Here is a 14064-nt window from a genome sequence, read left to right as displayed (position 1 = left end):
AAATTGAACATAGAATTATCACGTGAACCAGCAATTCCACTTCTGGATATACACAGAAGAGATCTGAAAGCAGAGCCTTGAAGAGATATTTGTACACCCATGTTCCTATCAGTATTGTTCACAGTAGCTAAAACGTGGAAGCAACCCCAGTGTCCATTGATGCATGAATGGATACACAAAATGTAGTATATCCATACAATGGAATATTATTCAGCGTTGAAAATGAAGCAAATTCTGCAATATGCTACACATGGATTAATCTTGGGGACATTATGCTAACAGAAATAAGCCAGTCACAAAAAGGTAAATACTGTATGATTCCACTAATATGAGGAAATGAGAGTAGTCAAAAATCATAGAGATGGAAAGTGGAATGGTGGCTGCCAAGGGCTGGAGGGAGGGAATAAAGGAGAGTTATTGTTTAATAGGTATAGAGTTTCAGATTTACAAGAGTTATGGTGATGAATGGTGGTGATGACTGTACAACAGCTTAAATGTATTTAACACCACTGAAGTGTACACTAAAAAAATGGATAAGGTGGCACACTTTTTGTTATGTATATTTTAACTCAATATACAAAAAGGAAAAAAAAAAGGAAATAAGCTATCAAGCCACAAAAATACATAGTGGACCCTTAAATACATATAACTAAGTGAAAGAAGACACCAGGAAAAGGCTATATACTCTGTTCCATAGTTTTCATATATTCCAATTACACGACATTCTAGAAAAGGCAAAACTATAGAAACAGTATAAAGATCAGTGTTGCCAGGAGTTGGGAGACAAGGGATGAAGAAGCAGAGCACAGGGACTTTTAGGGCAGTCAAACTCTTCTATAGGATACTGTTGTGGTGGATACATGAGATTATGCATTTGTCAAAAACCAAGTACATGACAGCGAGACAGTGAACCCTAATGTAAACTACGGACTTGGTTACGAACATTGTAGCAGCATCAGCTCCTCACTTGTAGGGAATGAGCCGCACTAACACAGGTGGTCATGCAAGATGTTAACAGTAGGGGAAACTGCAGGGGAGGAGGGAGAAGTGTCCTGCACTATCTGCTGAATTTCTCTGTCCATCTGGAACATTCCTAAAAAACAATCTATTAATTAAAAATTAATCAATGGAAGGTAGGGAGTGGGTAGAAATATGGACGAAACAAGAATGTCAGAATATTGATAAAAGTTGAAGCTGGGTAATAGAGACATGGTGGGCTATCACACTTTCCTTTTTAATTTGTGTATGTTCAAGGTTTTCCACAATAAAACATTTTTAAAGCTCCATATTAAATCTAGATTATACGTACAAAGTATCAAAGAATGTGAAGAAAACAGATATTTTTGAAGCAAGTACTAAAGGGGCAGACTGAAGGAAGGTGCAATCACACTGGATACAGAGTGAACCTCCTGATTCCACGAGGCAGGTTCAGAGCTCAGTGAGCAAGGCAGACAACAGCACAGTCAGGGAAGTGACAGATAATGAACATGGAAAAATGTTTGCCCTCACTGGTCACAGAAATGCCAACGATGGGCCCTGATAGGACTGCCCTAGGATTTAAAACGTCATGACATCCACAGTTAGAGCAGGATCAGAGACAGAGCACCACGTCCTGTGGGAACGGCAATCAGCACCAGCTTTCTGGAGGGCAAACCTCCCGAACCCTGGAACCTGCAGGACACTGGCCCAGCTGCTCTGTTGTACGGAATCTGTCCCATAACTAAGGGAAGGGGTAAAGATGATGGACTGAATAAACACATGTAGAGCCCCTTTGACATAAAATCCCTAAAAAATGACCCAAAGATTCCTTCATTGATGAACAAATTCCTAATAGCCCTGGGAAACATCAAGAGAGCTGACATTTTGAGGAAGACATCAAAGAGACACAGCAGCTGGTGACCAGGGATCCCAGTGGGAAGCTCCGTGTGGGCCATGGAGACCAAGTTGGGGTGCCCTCTCTCCCTCCCCCTCTCCCCCTGCTGCTCACCTAACACCTCCTTCATTGCCCCTCCACTCCCAGCCACTGCCCACCTCACGCTCCAGGAATAAAGGAGCAGAGGCGCAGGGTGTCTTTTCCACCAGCATATCTGTCTTCTTGCTCTCTGCACCTCCCCAGTAGCGGAGCCCAGCCCTGCACTTCCTCCGATCCCAGCACGCTCCTCCTGGTCCCTCAGGCTCCTCCTCTCCATCCAGTCCTACCTGTAGCACAGATACCTGCTAGCTCCTCTCCACCTTACAAACAAAACACTGCCATGGACCCTTTCTCCCTTTTGTCCACTTTCCAGACTCCCCTTCATGGCTAAACCTCTTAAGTAATGTGCCTCATCCCTACTGCTCTCCCATGGTCCCCCTTCAACCACTCTACACCCAGCTTCATTCCCACCCTCTCAATGAGACTGAGGTCACCAGTGATCCCATGTGGCTGAGTCCAGCCATCTTTTCTCCATTCTGTTCAGAGCTGTATCCGAGCCAACTGAGCACCCCTCCTTTCTGCAATACCCTTTTCCCCTTATGGCTCCTGTGACTCCATGCCCCAACTTTTCAGTCCCCTTTCCTGGATTCTCTTCAGCTGCACCTCTGCAAATACTGCCTGCTCCTAGGCTGGGCCCTGGTCCCTTCTACAGCTACAGTGTCTCCAGGAAACCTCATTCAATTCCATGGTTTTAAACATCTCTGACCACATCATGACTCTGCAGACACACCGATGTAACTTTAAGAGGTTAGGTGCTAGCTCCCCAGCATCAGTACCTAAGGAGTATCTCAGACTCGGTTCCTCTCAAAATTTTACTGTCATATGAGTTCCAAAATAGCATCAAATATTTCCAAAAAGGAGGAAAAATTTGGATACAATAAATAGTGGTCAACAAAGTAACCAATAAAATGTATACTTACATCGAATCATGGCTGCTTGATGGGGAAAATAAGAACACAGAACTACGATCAGACAGTCTCAAGCTGGGGAGTGGAAGTTGAGAAGTTGGGAGTGTAGAACACAGGAACTGATCAACTCCAAGCATTTACAGAAAGAAAGGCAGAAACGGTTGTTCCTAAAAGCTGAAAGACACCCACTAGAAGAATACAAAAATCATGAGAAAGCCTAAAAATTAAATTAAATAGTAGACTCAAATTCCAATTTATCAATAATCACAATTGTAAATGGATTAAATTGCTCTATAAAAAGACAAAGACTCTGAAGTTGAGTTAAAATATAGTTATAAAATAAAAGGATATAACATGGTTGAAAATAAGGAGATAAAGAAATAAGACTTTAAACAGGACAAGAAGGAGTTTTCTGTGTTGATAACTGTCAGGAACACTTATGCACCTAACAATATGGTCTTGAAACATAAAGCAAAACTGGACAAACAAGAAGACACAGGCACCTCCAGAATCACAGGGAAACCTACCTTACCTCTCTTAGAAATCCACAGGTCAAGTGATACAGTAAGTTAGGAAACAGATCTGCTGATGAACACAAAAAAGCTAGATCTAGCCTCAGCCTGAGGGACAACAATGTAAGCAACTAGTGGAGAGGATACATTCTCCTCAAACCACAATGAAACAGTCACCACAATGGACTGTGTGCTAAGCCACAATGAAATCTCTAAAGAGTCCAAAAAGCAGAAATCTATAAGTGACCATATTACTGGACCTTAAAGCAATTAAAGTAAAAAATAATCACAAAATATTGGCTCCCCTCCCCCAACCTATCCACTTGAAAATCTGTCCACACCCTTCTAAATCTCTCAGGTTAAAGAGGGAATCCAGAGAGACAGGACAAACTATTTAGAAATGAATAGCAATGAGAGCAGCATGAGGCAAATCCATGGCCTGGGGAGAAAGGGACAGAGGAAGGGACACAGCCTCCACTGCAGGTATCAAGGAATATCAACTATACACGAAGAAGCTGAGCACTTCCCTCCAGGAGCCAGAACAACACCACCATAAAACCAAAGACAGAAGAATGAAGTGAGGATGCACGAGGCAGGAACAACAACGTAGACCTGAGTAATGGAATCAAGGGCTGGCTGTCGGGAAATACCTGTAACGGTGAGAAACCTTGCACAGTCTGACCAAGAGGAACAGACAAAGGCACCAAACTGTACAATCAGGTATGATCAACTACAGAAACAGCTTTAACGTGATAGGAGTACATAGCGGATAACTCTGACCAGGACATCAGCTGTCCTCAACTGGAGCTGTCCTTCCCCCAGGATGCATCTGGAAACACGCAGGGTGAGTTTTGTTTCTTGCTTTGTATTGTCCTAATGGTTGTTGCCCTGGGGGTCCAGGAGTTCCCGAACAGCCTGTCACATAGAGCCGTTTCCCACCTGAAGTGTTACTGACATTTGGGAAGACAAGCACTGATCCAGATTAAATGAACAATATGATAGGGAAATGTTTTCCATGGATGTATAACAGGCAAAAGATGGTACCCTCAATATGTAAAGAATATCAAGAAACCAGTGTTTACAAGTAGTAAACTGTAAAAGAGTAGGAAAATCAGAAACACAGCCAATAAACACACCAAAAATATATCCAACCTCTTTGTACAGGTAGAGAAATATGTATGTAAAGCACAGGAAACAGTCTAGGAGATTACACACCAAATTGTACAATCAACAAGGAATAAAAGTTGGGAGGTAGGTGAGAAATAGGAGTTTTTTCCATTTCTTAGCATATGTATTACTCTAGTGTTTTAGTTTTTACAAAAGAGAACGTATTCTACTCAAACAGATGTTTAAAATTTTAAAGAAATTATTAAAATGTTCAAAATGACTTCAGTTCAAGGATATTCATTAAAACATGAATGGAAAGGACTTCCCCATGATTTCAAGAGTCTCCCACAACTTTTCTAATAGTTTACTATGTCGATTTAATTTCACATTTAGATCCTAACACATTGGAATGTACATTTTTGTGAGGGATGCAACAGAAGCTGTGCAGGGCGAGAACAGCAACACTGGCTTCTGGGTGACATCTGTTGGAGGGTGGAGGGACTCTGGGACGGTTTCTGAGGCTTCATTGTGAATGATGAACTTGGGGGATCCAGGTCAAACCCCCTTCAGGGCCCAGGCTGTTCCCGTTGCATCTGGGTTCCACATCTCTCTTCAGCCTCCTTCGCTAGACTGGCTCTCGTGGGACAGATGGCCTCTCTCAAGTGTGTGCTGAGGAGAAACTGTAAGAAGGAAGCCAGCCAATAAATCTGCACGCTCCAGAACCTGGGGGGTAAAGTCACCCACGGAAATGCCACTCTTACCCAGCAGGCCCTGGCAGGGAAGAGGGGGTCTCATTGCCAGCATCTACAGCAGACGTGTTTGCATCTCCCTGGCTGCTTGACGCTGTGGAGGCCACACTGTCTCCCGGAGTTCCTTCCAGAGACTCTGTGCCCGCTCCTGACTGGCGGCTTCCTGGGAAGCCTTGGGTGCGGGTTCACCCTGCAGAGGGGCTTGCTTCAACTTGCGGGACCCTGGCTAGTCCCTCAGGTTTTCCCTCGAGGACAACGATGAACCTGCAGCTCCTTTCGCATCTGCTTTACGTGCACGTTCTCTCAGGCTCCTGGCAGCCTTCCTGGTGTCCTTTCTCCTGGGGCATCCATGGCCTTCAGCCCCCTTTCTCAGTCAGATGGAAGATGGAGGGCACGGCCATGGGCTTAAGCACGTAGTACTGACCCTCCAACATTTCTGAGAGCTTTTTTTTGGTGAAATGTTGAGTACAGACGAAGGAATGCTTAGTGGGGTCCAGTAATCCCTGTGAACAGCTTTTAACCACTGGACGAGATGTTTTGAGCCCTTTATAGGGAGCCTGCAAGGATAAATGAAAAAACAATTAGAAAGAAAGAGTTAAATGTCTCCCCCTAAAAAGATCATCTATAAAAGCAAAAGAAGTGTTGTTGGCAAACACCCAAACCTGTAGCGACTTTGCCCATTTAAACCTTTAGTAAAGATTTAAGGAACACCTTCTGCTTGCAAGTTATTACAGGAATAGAAAGGTGAAAGACCCACTGTCTACCTTAAGGAACTGACCGTCTGTAAGGCAGAGAAGGAAGGAAGGTGATGACATCCTCTCAGGCTGTGGTAAGTGCAGTGTAGGGACACAGACGCTCTGGCAGATAGCACAGAATGGCACCAAGACAACAGGAAAGCCTTCAGGAAGCCTCGGAAATAGTTCCTAGAAGCTCATGGCTGCCCAACCCTCCCGCTGTCCCTGGCATGCAGGACTTTGGGTGCTAAAACGGAGAGGGTTGGTCCCCCTATTTCAAAGCCAGGCCAGGTGTCAGCCAGCAGAGCCTCCCAGGCACTCAGCAGGGCGCCTGGACCCAGCTCTACTCAAGCAGCTGAGGATGCGGGACTGCCGCCAAGAGGAGGTCAGCCCCAAGAGCTGTGGTTCTGTGTTTCTCCTGTCCTCTCACTACCAGGAGGAAAGCTTCTCGCTGTACAAAGCAACCAGTCCCTGCAAGGTACTGACCAAGACACATCATAATCTTTTCTCCTCATTAAGGTAAAATCTATATTTAGACCAAACTGTGCACATAGGGGGTGGAAGAGTCTCTCCCAAGTGCTTTCTGCTCCACCTGAGGTCATCTAGTCCCCCTGTGGCCACTGTGGACCAGACCAGGTGGGTACTAGCTCCTCAGGGAGTGCCAAGGAACATGACCTTCTAACCTTTCTCAATGCTTTGTGACTAGTTACCAAAGGACCCTGACATCCTTTGCCCCCAGACCACATTAGACCACGACACATGCCAAGAGCTACCTTCTCTGCAATGCTTTGCCTCATTCTCAAAAACAGTAACAAAATTTTTGGGACACAGGCTCTGAAGGAAACTGTCAAGAAAGCATGGTGGCTGACCTCTGAAACAAGCTCATGTTTCTAGTTCTTTGGATAGATTGTAACAACTTCTGCCTTAGAACAAACCACTGTAAACTTTCAATAAGACTGCAGACAACAAGTGGCATTCAGGTCTTTCAAACTTCAATAACAACCTGCAACATGAAACAAAAGAATCTGCCAGCAGGTTTTCAAAGTAGAATGTCTTCAATGCACTGTTCTTGGAACTTCAGTGTGGAGTCCGCAGGAAAGCACTCACTGAACTAGCTGAATTCCAGAAGCCTTCATGAAGGGAGCCAGGCCAAGGGGAAGGCAAACCCCTCACCATGCTGTGGGAGCCCAAGGAAGATGTGAAGAGAGGAGCCCCTTCCCGAGTCCCTGGGGTAAGTCTCCCGGTTAGGAGTGTGCTGCGCCCTCCTCCACCCAGGATGTTGTCTGATGCAGAGACCGGAGGGTCAGCCTCCCTGTGAGGAGTGGGCTGTGCTGTAGTCCACCCAGGATGCTGTCAGATGCAGAGTCTGAGCCCGCATGGTCAGCCTCCCTATGAGGAGTGGACTGTGCCCTGCTCCCCCAGGATGCTGTCAGATGCCCAGTCTGCAGGGTTAGCCTTCCCCTGAGGAGTGGGCCTCGCCCTGCTCCACCCAAGATGCTGTCAGATGCAGAGTCCAAAGTCTAAGACTCCCCATGAGGAGTGGGCTGCACCCTGCTCCACCCAGGATGCTGTCAGATGAAGAGTCCAAAGTGTAAGACTCCCCATGAGGAGTGGGCTGCACCCTGCTCCACCCAGGATGCTGTCAGAGTCCAAATCCACAGGGTCAGCCTCCCTATGAGGAGAGGGCCTTGCCCTGCGCTGCCCAAGATGCTGTCAGATGCCTCTGCGGGACTCACCTCTATGTGCAGAGCCACCATTCCCTGCACTGCCAGGATGCTTCTAGCAACAGAGCTTCTGGGAGGTGTATCCTTCCAGCAGGTACAAGCTGCATTTGCTCAGCTACATTCCTGATCACAGAGATCAAGGCAGGCTCCCTGCCATCAAAAGAGCAGAAAAGTCACAGCAAATGCAAGAAGATAGTAACCTAAGGAAGAGAGTTTCCAAAATACCCTGTTTCTTCACATTGTTGGTCCCAGCCTGAAACAATGGAGATCAGGGTGGTCGCAGGGTGGGGTTGAGAGTGTGGTGGAGGCCATAAGGTGGGCGCTGGTGGCTGTGGGGTGGCCGTGGTGGCCCAAGGTGCCTCAAACAAAGACGGTGGCACAGACCAAGGCAACACAGCACCCAGCGCTGACTCATCCACTGGACCGGCCCCGAGGCCCCGAGCACAAAGTGCCGCCCACCTCCTGCTGGACCTCACAGGGGGCTGACCAAGCAGCAGTGGCCGGTTACCTGTGGAAGGAGACGGAGGTTTCTCTTCGTTGCCTGGCTGGTGAGAGAAGTTTGAGGCCGTTCAGCAATCACCATCCTGGGCCTCAGGCTATCACGCCACCAGGCACCAGCCCCTTCCTCGCCACCCCCAAGTGGGAGTGCCACCAGGGTAGAGCACTGGGTGACACTCTGTGGGATGTGGAGCTGGTCTCTGTGGCCTGCAGGACAGCAAGATGGCGGCGCATGCCCTCCTGTCCTCTGTAAAGCATGATGGCCTCGCCCACAGGCATATGTAAAATGCCTGCTGCCATGCCCTTCCCGGGGTCACGCTGCCCAAACACGTCTGTTCGGCTGCCCCATGGATCGCTGCTGCAGTGTTTGGATCGAATGACCCAGACCATGGGGGAACCGAGAGTGCAGCCTGGCCCTCCGCGTGGGGTCCCACCATACGCCAAGATGGCGACTGATGCACTTCCAACCGCACTTCTAGCTCCGCCTGCATTGCTTGGCAGTATTGGCCTCGGCAGCTGCACATGACTTCACACTCACTCTCCCAGGCAGCTGGAAGAGGAACGTCGGTGAAGGCACGTCAGCACGGGGCATTTTGGGAGACTGCACTCACCTGGGCCCTTGGCCGGAGGGATTCGCAGGCACAGTTTGGGGCTGGGCCGCGGGCTAGAGTGGGGTCCTCGGGTGGAGTGGGGAGGGGCGGCACCTGTGGTGAGACTGGCGAGTCTGACAGCCCAGTCCCTGTGTGTCTGGATGCTTTTCCTGTCTGGCCGCTGGGGCAGGAGGGGCAGCAGGCCGTTGGGGAGGGGAGGCAGGGGCGCAGCGGTGCTGTGTTGCCAGTTTTTGGGAGGCTTTTTCCTTCCCCTCCAGGAGTTAAGAAGTGGAAGCTCTGTAACTCCTATGACGTTATGTTGTAGGCTGGAGGGGAGGAATGCTCACAACACATGCGTGATTTTGTTATTATTTCAGTGACTGATAGACCATTTAAGCTTCTTTTTCTGTGATGAAAAAGAGAAACTGACTCCATTTCATCATGCCTTAACTTCTTGGGGCCCTAGTACAATGTGTTGGGGTGGCAAGGGTGGGGTGTTGGTGCTTTGGCCAATGCTAGTGTCGAGGAAGAGGGAGAATCCTCTCCGCCCTTTCCCTTAAGGTTCTTATGGCTGTCCAAATAATTAAAAGACAGGTTAGCAGGAGAAAATAATACCAAATTTAATAACATGTATACATGGGATAAACACGGAAATGAGCAGCTCATCATTCTGTCTAAGCTGCTTGCTTAAGTATTGTAGCTAAAGATGTGGAAGGTGTTGGGGGAGTAGTGGTTTGGGATTTCAGAGGGGAAGAAGACAATTCACATGGAGATAGAAATACAAATGTTTGTCAGACAACTCTTTTCAGGGCCGCCTATAGAGACTGTGGCCTGGGAGAGACAAAAATTTTGATAAAAAGGGGTTTGTTGGTGCCTTTCCTATTGTAAAATCTATTTTGCATTATATTACAGCCATCATATGATATTGGGTTCTTCCTGAAACTAGTCTTCTTTGTTAAATTCTTTAGGCAGTTTGGGAGGGGAAACTCAAATGTTTTTCCTGAGTCTTCTGAGTTGTTGTTGTATTCAGCTCGAAATCATCCATATACCAGAGTGGTGCATCTTGGGGTGGCCTGCCCTAAGCACCATTACTAGCATGCTTCTGCTCCAGAGGAGACAGTACATTAATTTTTACTGGCAAGATATTTTGGATTTTTGAAAGTTTCCTTGGAAGCATTTGTACACAGGATCTCTTTTTCTTCCCACAGAAATTTTAGTTCCCTCATTCCTTGTTAGGAGTGATTTGCTTTCAAGTATCCCTGTATCTGTAAAGGAAGACTTTCATTTGGTTTAATTCCACCTGTCATCGTGGATGGCATTGTTTTTGCTTCCTTTTTCTTTTCCTGGCAGCTGCAACATAAGTTTACTGAAATCTCAGTTTGGGAACTGTACGGTAGACATGTAGGCAATATTTCAATGGTTTGTGGCATCTGGTCACTTAAATGTGTTAGGTGGCTGGAGGAAGCAGTAGCCCTGACTTCCAAAGGAGCATGTTCAGCAGATGTATTTCTGGTGAAGTTTGTTTAAAAAAGAAAAAGAATCAGACAGTGTTGTACTGTTTGCTGGGGGCACAGGGTGGGGGAAGGAATAGATTTATTTACTTCTCCGTTTGTTCTCAGGTTATTACTGCTTGCACACCCATGACCATTCACAGGAGAGACTTGGTTAAGGTAGAAAACACAGTTTAATGTCAGTCATATTACCTTAGATGTGAAAGTCATCATGTTAAATTTAGGAGTAGGCACATGATGAGTGGTAATGGGGCACTGAAGGTTGCTTCAAAGTAGAAAAAGTGTTGGCATTCGAAGGCCTCTGTTGATGCTGGTAAAAACATGTATGGTATTTGTAGGATGTGCTGGGGCGTTTTCTTTCTAACATGACACTGTACGTCCTTTTAGGGCTGACTAATGGACCAGCCTCCCTTGGCCCCTGGGGTGCTTAGAGATTCAGCCTTATTTGCCCAAGTGTCAGGCAATTCCTGTTTTTTTTTTGTGTGTGAGGAAGGTCAGCCCTGAGCTAACATCTATTGTCAATCCTCCTCCTTTTTTTCCCCCAAAGCCCCAGTGGATAATTGTTTGTCATAGTTGCACATCCTTCCAGTTGCTGTATGTGGGACAGGGCCCCAGCATGGCTGGAGAAGCGGTGAGTCAGTGCGCGCCCTGGATCCGAACCCGGGCCACCAGTAGTGAAGCATGCACACTTAACTGCTAAGCCATGAGGCCAGACCATGGCTTTTCTTGTTGAATTAAAAAAATGCTTTACAACTTTCTTCCCTCTTTTCCACGTAAACCATAGGTTTGTGTGAGTTTGATGGATTCTTCAAACACTGGGTTGTGCCATTTACAAGATCACTGTGGTCCAAAGCAACGTGACTGGGAGCAGAGGTCTGGGGTCAGGGTCTCTAATCTAAGCCCCCGTTGAGTCTGCACAGGGAAGTACTTGAGGGCCCACATGTTCTTCCTGGGTGTCTCCCTGCCCATACCCACCACAGAAGGAGGCTTTCTGCTGAGAAAAGCTACAGAGCCCTGGAAAGCTGGGAAGACACCTGCACAGGGGTTTGGGGTTGCTGTCCTTCCTGAGGTTGTCCCTGTGTTACCCTTGGGCCTGTGTCTACACGTAGGGTGGAGTTTTGCACCCACAGTGCAGGTGCCCACAGAGTATAATTTGTGCATATTGAGAAAGTCTGTGAAAGTCAGGAGATCTGTGTGTGGATTAGCGTTTATGAATTTAGAGTTCATTTGAGTCACAAGCTTGAACGGCATCCTTCTGATTGTCTCCTCAGTTGTGAGAGTGGAAGCTGAGAGAGAGAGTCCTTCTCTACATCCCCAGGCAGAGGAGGGTGAGTGAGCTCCCAGAGTCCATTCCTGTGGCTCCTCAGGTGTCCCCAACCTTCTGCGCCAGGGACTGACCCTCTCCAGGTCTTCTGTCTCTAGTGGGAGAGTTTAGAATGTGTTTAACTTTCTGAATGTGGCTTTCCTTCTGTCCTGTGGGAAGCAGGCTGCTTATCTGTGCTGACTCCAATATTTGTGTTTCTTTCCTTTGGATTCTTGTATCGTTTGAACAGTGTAGCTCTGTGCTTCTGGTATCCGTTAGCTCTTTGTAATTTTGTTTCCTGTGTGAGAAATAACATTTTGAGTTTCTTGGGCTTAAAAATGTGAATTGATGGAGAGATATAATATCAATAAGGCAAGAAAATTGTGGAACTAGAATTTTTGTTCTTTTTAGACAAGAGAATCTCAAGATATGAAATGAATATGTTGAAGTTTTCAGATGCATTTATCGTTTTTACATCAGTGTTTGCATGTGCATGTCCCTGGAGAACATTGAGATTTAAAAATCTAAAGCAATGTAATTTTTATTTTAATTGATGTGAGGAAAACTAGTCAAACTAATCCTACTATGTTTAAGGAGCTAAACCCAAATCCCTATTGCACTATAATATGCCACTGATTCCTGAAAATACTGCCTGTGTGAGATACAGTGGAAGAACAAACTAGGATGCAGATTGTCCTTTTAGTTAGCAAGAGATATGAAAATTTCATTTCATATGGTTATTATTTTTTAACTGTTAGTGTGCTAAAGGAATTAAATCTTAGAATCGTTTCCTATGTACAAAAGTTAAAATTAAAGGAAAACTATTAAATGGGAAAACACGGTATGTGTAAATTTCTCTGTTTATATTAGATAAATCTGTAAGATAGAAAAATCTAACCTCAGAAGGGTCACTGCCAACATGTCTGGCTCCCCTCCAGTGCCCTTACTCCAGCCACCCCCAGTACACAGTTTTGATCATTCTTGAGCTTCCTGTTGGTATTTCTTTATATAAAAGGAAGCCATTGCAAATTCATATTTTTGTACGCATGTTGGTCCTTGCAATGAGCGGTCAGACTCTGTACTTTTTGATGTGTGCTGACAGCTTACACCTCTCCTCTCCCTCTTTCCCTTGTGTTCACACCTGGACAAGCTGATGAGAAAGTCCAGAGGCTCCCTTCTCTGGCATTGGTTTCGAATCCAACCACACAAGCTCCTGTCTGTGTGCAGAACTCTTGCCCTGGTCTCATCTCCAGCAAAGATTTCTTGCTTTGACCAAACTTTAGTCAGGCTCCTGAACCCTCTCCTAGGCCTGTCTGTGCACTTCCTTGTAAAATCCAGTTTTAGCAAGAAACTTGCTAAGTAAGTTTAACCAGAACACCCACCCATATGTCTGATGACCCTCGAGATCTGCTCAGTCTCCTCCTCCTCCGCCACCATCCCTCAGGTGGTGTCTGATCACTCTGGCCTGTCTTTGGTAAGAAATCTATTAGGTCAGGTTAGCCAGAAACCCCAACACTTGTTTTGTCTCTTAGTGATTTTCCATCCACTGACCCCCACCATGCTGCCTGGCTGTGAATTACCACTTGCCCTTGCTGCATTCAGAGTCGAGCCCAATCTCATTTCTCCCCTACTTAGAATCCCATCATGGTGGTCTCTACGTATCACAGTGGTTCTAAATAAAATATGCTTTACCATCTTTGACAAGTGTCATTGAATATTTTTTCTTTAAAACCTCCGACCACAATAAAAACCCAGGCCAGGCTCCTTTCCTTGCTCTCTCAAGCCATTTCAGACCTGCTTGAGATTCTGGCCCTGCTCTCCTCAGAGACCTCTATTATGTGAGTCATAAGACTTCTCCTAACTTCTGCGTGTGTGTGCAGGGAGGCACACATCAGCATCAGTATCTCCATGGGAACCACAGCACTTGGCAGTGAGCAGTCATATTTTGAAAGGAATCTCTTTCTCTGAGCTGTGGGTCTCAACAGTGGGCTCAAAATATTCAGTGAACCATGTTGTAACCAGATGTGCTGTCATCCAGGCATTGTTGTTAAATTTGAGCGTTGACTTTAACTTAAAGTCACCAGATGCATTACCCCTAACAAGAGAGTGAGCCTGTACAAAGGCCCAGGGGGTGGATTGGAGGGAGAGGGGAGAGAACAGGATCAGTTAGAGGAACCAGAGGTCAGAGTGTGAGACAGGAGTTGGAAAAGGGGCCAGAGCAGTCAGTAACAGCACAGCAGTCAGTAACAGCACAGCAGTCAGGTCAAGGTGCAGCACACCATGGCTGGGAGTCAGGACCTTCTCCTAATTGCAGTCAGTGGGGGAGCCCCACTTCTGGTTGGATCTCTGGCGAACAAGAAGGTAGTGTATTACCACGTCTGTCTGTCCACAGCTACCAGACCCTGGCCAGGGAGCGTGAAGCACTGATGCAGAAGTACCTACACCTGCTGCAGATC

General features: G+C 46.5%; 1 pseudogene; it reads right to left on the bottom strand.

Annotated features, from left to right (window-relative positions):
* Positions 1–4895: 4895 nt before the first annotated feature.
* On the bottom strand, positions 4896–12529 carry LOC101405921 (peroxynitrite isomerase THAP4-like; annotated as a pseudogene).
* Positions 12530–14064: the final 1535 nt, after the last annotated feature.

The sequence above is a fragment of the Ceratotherium simum genome, chromosome 34 (assembly GCF_057802395.1).
Source record: "Ceratotherium simum simum isolate JZ-2026a chromosome 34, ASM5780239v1, whole genome shotgun sequence".
NCBI classification, from domain to species: domain Eukaryota; kingdom Metazoa; phylum Chordata; class Mammalia; order Perissodactyla; family Rhinocerotidae; genus Ceratotherium; species Ceratotherium simum.
This window is presented reverse-complemented; position numbering and strand designations above follow the sequence as displayed.